Genomic DNA, 10,038 nt, shown 5'->3' on the forward strand with positions numbered 1-10,038 from the left:
CCTGGTGCTCAGCTGGGATTCACACCCTGATGTCTTGGTGTGCCCTGGTTCAGGGTAGTGCCACTCTGCCCAGCCAGCTGACAATGGGCTTCTGACTGGTGGGCACCTGCAGAGTCTTTTGTCCTTGGAGCACTTATATACCTTCTTCCAACAGCACTTGAGAGAGGGGAATGTTCTGACTGTACCTCTGAGCTCACTACTCAGCCCATGGCTGGCTCCCCTTCCCCCTGTTTTTTCCATTCCCCAGTCTATGATTCGGGACATTTCTCTCTTGTCCAAATACAATTCTACACTTCCACAGGCTCTCTTTCTCTTCCTTTTGTCTCTCCACAGAAGGGGATCCCTCCCCTCCATGACTACACTGCCCATTTTCTCTCTCCCGATTTTCAACCACACACCTTTGTCCTGCCAAGTTGTCCTGGTGGGCCCCTGGAGATGTTTCTCTCACTCTGTAGCCCAGATTCCTGGATTTCCAAGGCTTCTGGCCTCAATAATACTGCATTTGAGTTACAAGGGACCTTTGGGTCTCCCTACTTCTCTGCCATGTTGACTCCTCCCTCCCTAGAATATTCTTTACAAATCAAGACCTCTAGAGAAACAGCAATTATTTTCATATTTTTTCCAGAAGATGTCTTATTTGCTTTAAACTAGCTTATTTTTTTTTGAACAAAAATTTTACCATATAAACGCTGCCAGTTTCCAGCAGTGATTCTATATGAGTGGATAAAAATAGCCAATCCTTCAGATACAGAAATATACTCTATGGTTTTTCATGTGGAAATGTGCTTAATAAGAACTTAATGAGGATCAACCACATGCCAGATACTGCATGATGCATAATGACCTGAAGATAAATAAGCAAACATCCCTGTACTTGAGCCACTTGTCACTGGTCTACCAATCATTTTGTCTTGTAATAAAATCTCCAAGCACTTGTCAAGTTGAAATCCATAATCCTTTTTTTTGTCATCTGATTATAATTCAAGTTGTAATAATAAATGAAATTTTACCATTATTCCTGAAGTTAACGTTGTTCCATTTATGCCCAAGTAATTGTCAACTAACTAAAATCACATTAATAAATCAAGCAATTCTACTGAATACACAGGGACTCTGCTAGACTGACTATGGGGGATAAACCCAGATGTTTCCACAAATCGTACCTTCAAGAAAAAAATAAAAGAGTCCTTATATGTGATGTTGGTCAATTTTGTGGTGTAACTATTCCTACCACGATCACTTTCGAGCTACTAATATTTTAACAAATGACTTGAATATTTTATGATCATCTCTCACAAGATGACAATGAGTTGAGATGCTGACATTAGCCAGTGCTAGCAGACCACTAGATAATACATATGTGAGTTATAGTCTTGTCACCTTTGTGTGGAGAAACAGGAAGATATCTTACAGGATCGTCACTTTAGCAACAGTTGTATGGCAACCTAAGAGGAAGGAAAAATAATAAGTGTCTAGAGAAAGCTTTAGAGAGAGATAATATATGGATGGTGTCCTAAAGGATGAATAGGAGTTCCCCAGTTTGTGATAGAGCAGAGACACAGGGGGTGGGATATCTCGACAAAGGAGGCAGTGCATGTCATTACAGAAGGAAATGAATGAAGTATGGTATAATCAAACTTGGAATAGTATGATGTGGCCAGAAAAAGGGGAGGGGCAGTGAGAAGTCCATATGGTAGGGGTGCATATGGTAGGAGCAGGGAGGGTGTGGGGGAGCCTGATTATGAAGACATGTATGTCATAGTAAGGAACTAGGTAGCATTTGATATTTGCCTCAATTTGAATAGTGGGGTGAGATGTCTGGCTTCTTGTTTTAGGGAAAAAAAATTCTAGAATCTGTACAGAGGATATACTGGAGATAAGGAGAGAACAGTAATAGCAAAACCACTTAGAAGCTTCCTGCAGAATTCTAGGAGAAAAAATAATGAAAGCTTCAATTGAAATGTTAAGTTTGAGGTGCTTGTGAAAATTCTTCCCTCCCTCCTTCCATAATAATGTTAATGTTTAACACAAAACATTGTATAAGATGTATAGTGTGAGGATTTAATACACGTGTAGATTGTGAAATGTTTAGTACAGTAAGATTAGTTCACACATCCATCACCTCACTATGTTTTCTGCTCTTGTTGTGGTGAGAACGTTAAATCTCTTCTCTCCCAGCACCTTTCAAGTACCCAAAACAGTGTTAACTGTAGTCACCATGCTGAACATTACATCCCCAGGCCTTACTCATTGTATAACTGGAAGTTTATATCTTTTGACCACCTTCGTCTATCCCACCAACCCCCGCTTTCCTTCTGGAAACCACTGATTTGTTTTATGTATCAATGAGGTTTTTTTTTTTAAGATTATATATATAAACGCAATTATACAGTATTTGCCATTCTCTGACTTATTTCACTTAAGATAATACTCTCAAAGTCCACCTGTGCTGTTACACATAGCAGGATTTCCTTCCTTTGTGACTAATATTCCATTGCGTATATACAAACATTTTTTCTCCATTCATCTTTCAGTGGATACTCAGGCTGTTTCCATGTCCTAGTTATTGTGAATCATGCTGCAATAACATGGGAGTGCCGGTATCTCTTCAAGATAGTGATTTCATCTTTTGAATATATCCCTAGAAGTGGAGTCGCTAGATCATATAATAGCTCTATTTTTAATCTTTTTGAGGAACCTCCATACTGTTTCCCATAATGGCCACACCAATGTACATTCCCATGAACAGAATATGAGGATTCTCTTTTCTCTGCACTCTTGTCAACATCTCTTAGCTCTTGTCTTTTTGGTAATAACCATTGAACATAACATGGAGTGCTTTCTCATTGTGGTTCCGATTTGCATTTCTTGATGACTAATACTGTTGAACACCTTTTCATGTTCTTGTTGACCATTTTTATATCTTCTTTGGAAAAATGTCTGGTCTTTTACCCATTTTTTAATGAAATTTTTTGTCTTTTTGCTATTGAGTTGTATGAATTCTTTATGTATTTTGGATATTAACCGCTTATCAAATCCTTAATTATTTTTAAAAAACCCTAAGAAAACAATGAGGAAATGTTTTAGTGATCACAACAATGATAGAGAACACGGGCATATTTTCCTCATTGTGCTTTCCCTTTCCATTTTGAGACTATTGTTAGCAGACAAATCTTATTGCGTTCCCCTTCTTTGTATAATTAAAATAGTTGATTATGTGGAATGCTCCTTTATTGTCATGTTTCTATATAATCTTGTGTTAATCAACTGAAATTATGTTGGATTCTAAATGTAGGGACAAACCAAATGTGGGTAGAGGACACAAACAAAAAAGCATATCTGATTTAAGTGGACATTTCTGAATATTCCAGTGTCCAAATTAGATACTTTATGGAAATTCAATAATCTTGCCAAACATGTGTAAATCAAGTCCTAACCTACTTAAAAAAGCATGTTTTATATAAAGAACAACTGTTCCTCAAAAGCTGATTCAATGTGCAAAGAGCTTATGTACTTTTCTTATCACACATTTGTCTCCTCATCCACATCTTCCCCTCCCCTGTCTTTCAACTAATTTGTGTTTTTCTAATGCAGTGGTGATTCTTTATTCTCTATCTTAAATCCATGGATTGTCCCAGGGCAATGATAATGTCAGCACAAATATAAGGTTTCAAACTGATGCAACTGCTACATGTCTATCATGACTTATAGTACTGAGTGGTGGTTATCCTGAATGTTCATGCAGAAATTTTAAGCTTCAGGCATTCAGTATTGTATTTCCTGTGGCATTCTGCCAAACTCAAATGCAGCCACTGTTTCTTATGACATATTAGCAAGAATATTAGTGGAAAAAATAATCTGAACACCACTGGCATATTTTCCTGTTTTGTAAATCTCCTTTTCTGCAAAGGATAAAGCATTTACTTTTTATTATAAAGAGGAGGTAAACACGGACTTTTATTTGAGACACAAATTTTAAACCCAAGTGAAAATTACTTTAAGGCCATGTCTATATTAAAGCAATGAAATTAATGAAGTAGTTTATTATGATGCAGTCACAAACTGGTGACCTTCAGGGCAAATCTATCCCCCACTATCCTTTTGGGGGCATGCTTAATGTTTAAAAAAATCTTTTATACTATTAGGTAGGTACAGCTCTGTAATCTGTATCCCCCCACAACTTCAGAATTGCCAACTCTAACTCTCACACTTTTTGACTGAATCCTGTAGACGTTTGAGTTTGCTACCTTGAAAGTATAAACATGCAGAAACCTTAGGTATCAGACAATGTGGGATTCAAAGCTTGATTCTTCTAATTACTATGTCAGCTCTCAGAGACCCATTTCTTCAATGTCGTATGAGAATAACATTGTTTAATTTCTAGATTTTTAGAAAACTTAATAAAATCACCCAGCAGTGCAAAATGTTTGTCACTTGGTGGGAACTCAAAATGCTACCTTCCTTAGCAAGTATAATTATTGATAAATTATATATTGAACTGAAAGAATTAGAATCCCTTGAGATTTTCAAATAGTTCACTTCTTGTCTTCTCAATCACAATTTCCCTATATCCTTTATTCCATTATGAAGTTACATGAATTATTTTAAAGCAATGAAAATCATCCTTGGCTGGGGGCAGGGGGGAATCATCTTTTGTGAGTTCTTTTATGCTATGGTTTGAATGTTTGCATTCCTCCAAGGTTTATGTATCTAGTTCCCAATGCCCAAAGTGATGTTATGAGGAGATGGGACATTTGGGAGGTGATTTAGGTCATGAAAACAGTCTTCATGATCAAGACTGGTACCTTTATTAAAGACACCCCAGGGAGCACGTGAAACATCATGAGAAGTCTGCAACCCAGAAGAATCTGCAACCATTCAGGCACCCTGATCTCAGATGCCCAGCCTCCAGAACTGTGACAAGTACATTGTGTTGTTTATAAGATACTCAGTCTGTAGAATTTTGTTACAGCATCCTGAACGGGTCTGAGATATTCCATGTTCCATGCGTGTAGTGGGACCATCTCCAAGTGAGAAAAATCTATGTATAAGAAACTTATAAAGAGACACTCCTGAGGACAGCTTTAAAAACTGCTGCTCATTTCCTGTGTATTTTGAAGAGTACAACAAACCAGAAAGGTATTCTTTCTTGCTCACAGGTGGAAACTCCTATTGTCCTGGGCTTGCCAACTTTTCTCTTCTTTTCCTTCCCAAACCAGGTCACTCTGCAGTCTCTTCCCCTAAGGCATATATACCTTTCTAAGCTTATTTCTCACCCTTTTTCCCTTGGGTTATTTTCTTGTCCTGTCTTATTTCTCCTCATGCCTCAGGGAGTCCTTTCAACACACTGGCAAGGGCCAGGTAGTCCAAAACCAATCTCCCTTTTGTTTTCCATAAACTCCATCCTCCATTCCAATAAGTCAGTTCTAAAATATGCTGAACTTCAGGTTGATGAATCTTGCTGGAGGGGGCAGGAGAGAAGGAAGGTTTGCAGGGGAGATTTCAGAAGCACATGGCCTGAGGGCAGGGAGAGGAGGAAACCACGGGTCGTGGCTTCTCCCCTTCCGGTGTTCGTTAAACATCAGTGGGCTCCTGCTTCTTCCCTTCTGCTTCATTACCTGGGGCTTAATTCAACGGTCTCATACTCTACCCAGTCTTTCCTTTGTCATCACCATTAACATTGTCTCTGGGTAAAGAGACTTTGCCACACAAAGCCTACTTGTACCGGAAACAGAGATACCAAGAGAAGAGTTCTATTTCTCTTAAGCAAAGAAAATCTGTTTGTGGCTCCTTTCCACAGCTTACATGTCTTGTCTCTCTCAGTCACTGTAATTATATCAGGCTCCTTCCTAGCTGACCCCTGCATTGGGATAGGATTCTTTCCTTTGTTCCTGCCCCATATAGCGCTTCACATTTTCCTAACGACACTTATATAAGACAAGATACAGTGCTTGCCTACACATATTGGATAGTCATAGACTGGTTGAATATAATCCTATTTTCTTTTTTCATGCTAAACATAAATTATTTGAAGACAGGGACTTAATCTTCCCATCTGTACATAACTTTCAGCACTGAGCACACTGCCCTGAGCAGAGGATATACCTTATAAATTTTAATTGAATTGGACTATATAGTTTTTGCTTTGATAAGAGTTGAAAATAACACAAAGTCCAAATCCATCATGTCAATCCCTCCATTAAAATTCCCACTTCTTTAAATAATTCCCATTTAAGGCATTAAGGCATTAAGTCCGGTAGAGTGGTAAAAATCCAGTTTTAGGAGTCAGAAGATAGGGTTTAAATCTCAGTACTCAATTGGGGTTTACATCTCCCTGTTTGAAACTGTGAAATGAACTAAGGCCCTCTTCATAGAAATGCTGTCCAGAAGGAAAGGGTTTCATATACTAACATATAACCCAATCCCAGGAGGATTTATATTTTAAAAGGGCAATCTGAGACAGGCCAAAGTATTCACAATAGAGGAATAAATCGAAGGGTAAGATTTTGTTTTAGGAACCCAGCTGGATCCCTGTCGTCTTCTACATTTAAGCACTTGATTTCCCTCTAACTATTTTTTTCTTGTGTAACTAGAGATATTAATTGTGAAAATAAAGTATATAGTACATGATTTATTGGGATATTTTCTGTATTTTCTAAGCAGGTCTGAAACCTGCTTAGAAAGGATCCAAGACTTACTCTTTGTGAATTATTTTCTGAGGGAAGGAAAAGGAGCCAAGAAAGAAATATTACATCACGGAAATTAGACCAATTCCCATATCACTGCCTACTTTTCTCAGTTTTTACATAACTCCAAGAGTTGACTTAAGTTATTATATCATAGGAGAAGAGAATTATCCAAGTAGTTCTTATAAGCATTCAGCAAACTCCTGACATTCTAAAGCATCATCTTGCAAGCTAGACTGAGTTATGCTAAGCAAGGATTTCTTCTTGACAATACAGTCATTTACCAAATTCATACGAATGCTATGTGACCATTTTTATTATCCTAACTTTGTGTTTACATTCTTGCTGGTTACTTACCATGTACTTTGACTGCCTCAGAATGTCACTTTAGATTCTCATAAGGATTTGAAGAAAACATTAAAGATATTCCATTAAACACACACTGAACACCACCCCAAATTATCCATTCAGAAGTTCTCTGTATTTTATTGTTTCTAGATATTCTTGTTCAGATTATACAAGAGGTAAAAGTGGATAAATCCATTAGTTCCTTGCTTTTGTAAATAACTTATTAAAAATGATTTGAGAAAATTAAGACAGACTTGCCCATTTAAAGCATCTTTAATGAGATTGGGACTTTAAAGTAAATTGACCCAGAAAGTCCTTTCTATGGAGACAGCTGGGATTCTAATGCAGACACTGAAAAAGCTGTTAAGCTAAGTTGTAATCATATACTATATTTCGGTTGTTGGTAACTTACACCAAAAGTACTTTGATGTATAAATAATCACATTTTCTTTTCACTCATGGTTTGGGTACTATAAGAAACACATTCATTAGTTCAGACCATTCAAGTAAATTATTGCTGCAATGCTTCAGGGCATAATTTATTCTTGGAGAAAATTTGGTTGAGTGTTTTGAGTGTTTATTTTCTAAGAATCTCTCTGCAGTCTATACTTTTAGAGTCTCTGTATTTTTCTAGAATAAATTATGTATTGCATAGAAACCACCAGTTCAAATACCCTCATTACCTATAAAGCTCTTAAAATTGCATCTAATCTCAAAGTCTTTCCAGCTAACTCTAGATGAGAAGTAGTTTCTTTTCTCTTACTCTATTTGTTCCTGAATTGCTCATGAGCTTTCATTTCTACCTTCAAAACATTTGCTAGAATGCTTGTATGTTTCTTGGCTACTGGTTTGAAGTCCTTTGTCTAAGGATATAAATATTTCTTTTATATTCTAGACAATATTTCCTTCCATTATAAATCTTTACAGGACAAACCTTTATCTGACACATTTAACTTGATCTTTTCAGAACTTCTTGGTGAGAATGTATATACCTTAACGCTAAATAGAAATTTAAGGTCATTCACTTTTTCTGAAAGGCAAGCAGGTTGATATTGAGTCCCCAGCCTTTTAGATATTTCTTTTAATTACCATGAAAGTAAACACACTTCCCTTTTGAGTTGAGTTTCTTCAATTAATGAGATAACAGAGTAGTGTTTATAGGACATTAGCTGCTCCTCAGTGATAGCAAGCAAACTGCAGAAGCTACATCCGTAATTGGTTTTCTGATACAGCCTTAGCAAACACACATAAGAGTGAAGTTCATGGAAGGGATAAATGGATTCGGTTACCTTCATACACTACCTTCAAAGAGTGGTTTAATTATGTTTCCTTATAGCACCTTCCCTTCCCCCAACCCATTAGAGCTTCTTGATTTATGACACAGTAGTTGTAGCATTCCCAGTAAAGACAGGATTTTCTCCTGTCAGAAAGTGTGGCTCCCTGGTGATACTGCTCCAGGAGAGTAAATGAGATTCTAATGTCTTGGATTATTATCCGAAGGGAGGATCAAGGAAATAATTTTTATTTTTTCTGTTAACCACACATACCAATGAAAATTCTCAATTAATGAGTTAATTTGTATGAATGTTTTAATACATACAAAAATTGAAATAGGAGACATCAAAAAAAAAGCTTCCTGGTAATATCACTTTTCTATCATATCTAAACCACTTCACAAGCTATATGATTTGTTATAATTAGGTATATTCATGTTGCTTATGTGGGTCAAAATAATGTTTGAAGGGCCCAAGAGTCATTTGTTTTTACTAATGATGCACACTTTTTTCTTAATGAGTGTCAGAAATTTGCTTCCTTGGTCATATAAAGGCAAACTTATTTACAGTGGAATCTATTCCCATTTTCTGACCAGACAGATCTGAACCTCCTCATATATCAGCGAATAATAAAATAAGCACACGCTACAGGCCCTTGCCCTTTAGAAAACTTCAATGGTTTTGAAATTTGTTTCACATTTTGTATCTTATTAGTACAACTTATGGGTAAATAGTGGTAATATTACATGTGGATACCTAGCTGAATAAAGCATAGACTCTGTTCCTAAGGAGCTCATGGTCTAAAAGAGGAAACCAATAAACTGATTATTATAATACACAGTTGACCAGTGACCAATGTAAGAGTTAGGGGCACTAACTACATGCCATTCAAAAATCCTTATATAGGTTTTAGCTCCCCCAGAACTTAACTGTTAATAGTTTACTGTTGACCAGAAACCTTACCAGTAACATAAGTAGTTGATGAGCACCTATTTTTTGTGTTATATGTACTGTATACTCGATTCTTACAATAAAGTAAGCTAGAAAAAAGATGTTAAGAAAATCATAAGGAAGAGAACATACACTTACAGTACCACACTGTAAAAATTCTGCATATTAGATCCACGTAGTTCAAACTCCTGTTTTTCCAGGGTCAGCTGTAGTGTGGAAGTCATCTAATCACTGTATAAACATTTATCATGATGTTGTCAAGCAGGTGTGAGTGTCACTTTGAATAAGATTTAAGCCAACCCTTTGCTTACCCTTTTTATTGTGAATTCCTTAAGTTCAGTCACTGGTCATGGATAGCAATGGAAAAGGAGATTTTATGGATAATTCAGGAGCTGCAACAAAGGTCCAGGTTCCTAGAGCGATTCTTGGCAATTCGGCGATCAGAAAAGCACTGTGATTGTGTAACAGTCATTATTAGGAGGCCACCGAGAGCAAAGAGACCCCTCCTCTGACTGTATTAGTGAAACTTCGCTTTTGCCCTCTGTGGGGAAGGAAGGTACCCCAGTAATCCTTAATACGTACCTCCCTCATATACATTTCCTTTTTAGGTTGTAAGAACGCCCTGAGCCAAGTAAGTAAGTAACTAAGGCCTTAGTGAAAGATAGTTTTAATTTATACATTTTTAATTCTAATTATATCTGTTACTCTCCAGTACGAGTTTCTGGGCAGGGTATTTAATTGAAAATATTTCTTTACTGTGTATTGCAGAATCTAAGATA

The sequence above is a fragment of the Acinonyx jubatus genome, chromosome B1 (assembly GCF_027475565.1).
Source record: "Acinonyx jubatus isolate Ajub_Pintada_27869175 chromosome B1, VMU_Ajub_asm_v1.0, whole genome shotgun sequence".
NCBI classification, from domain to species: Eukaryota; Metazoa; Chordata; class Mammalia; order Carnivora; family Felidae; genus Acinonyx; species Acinonyx jubatus.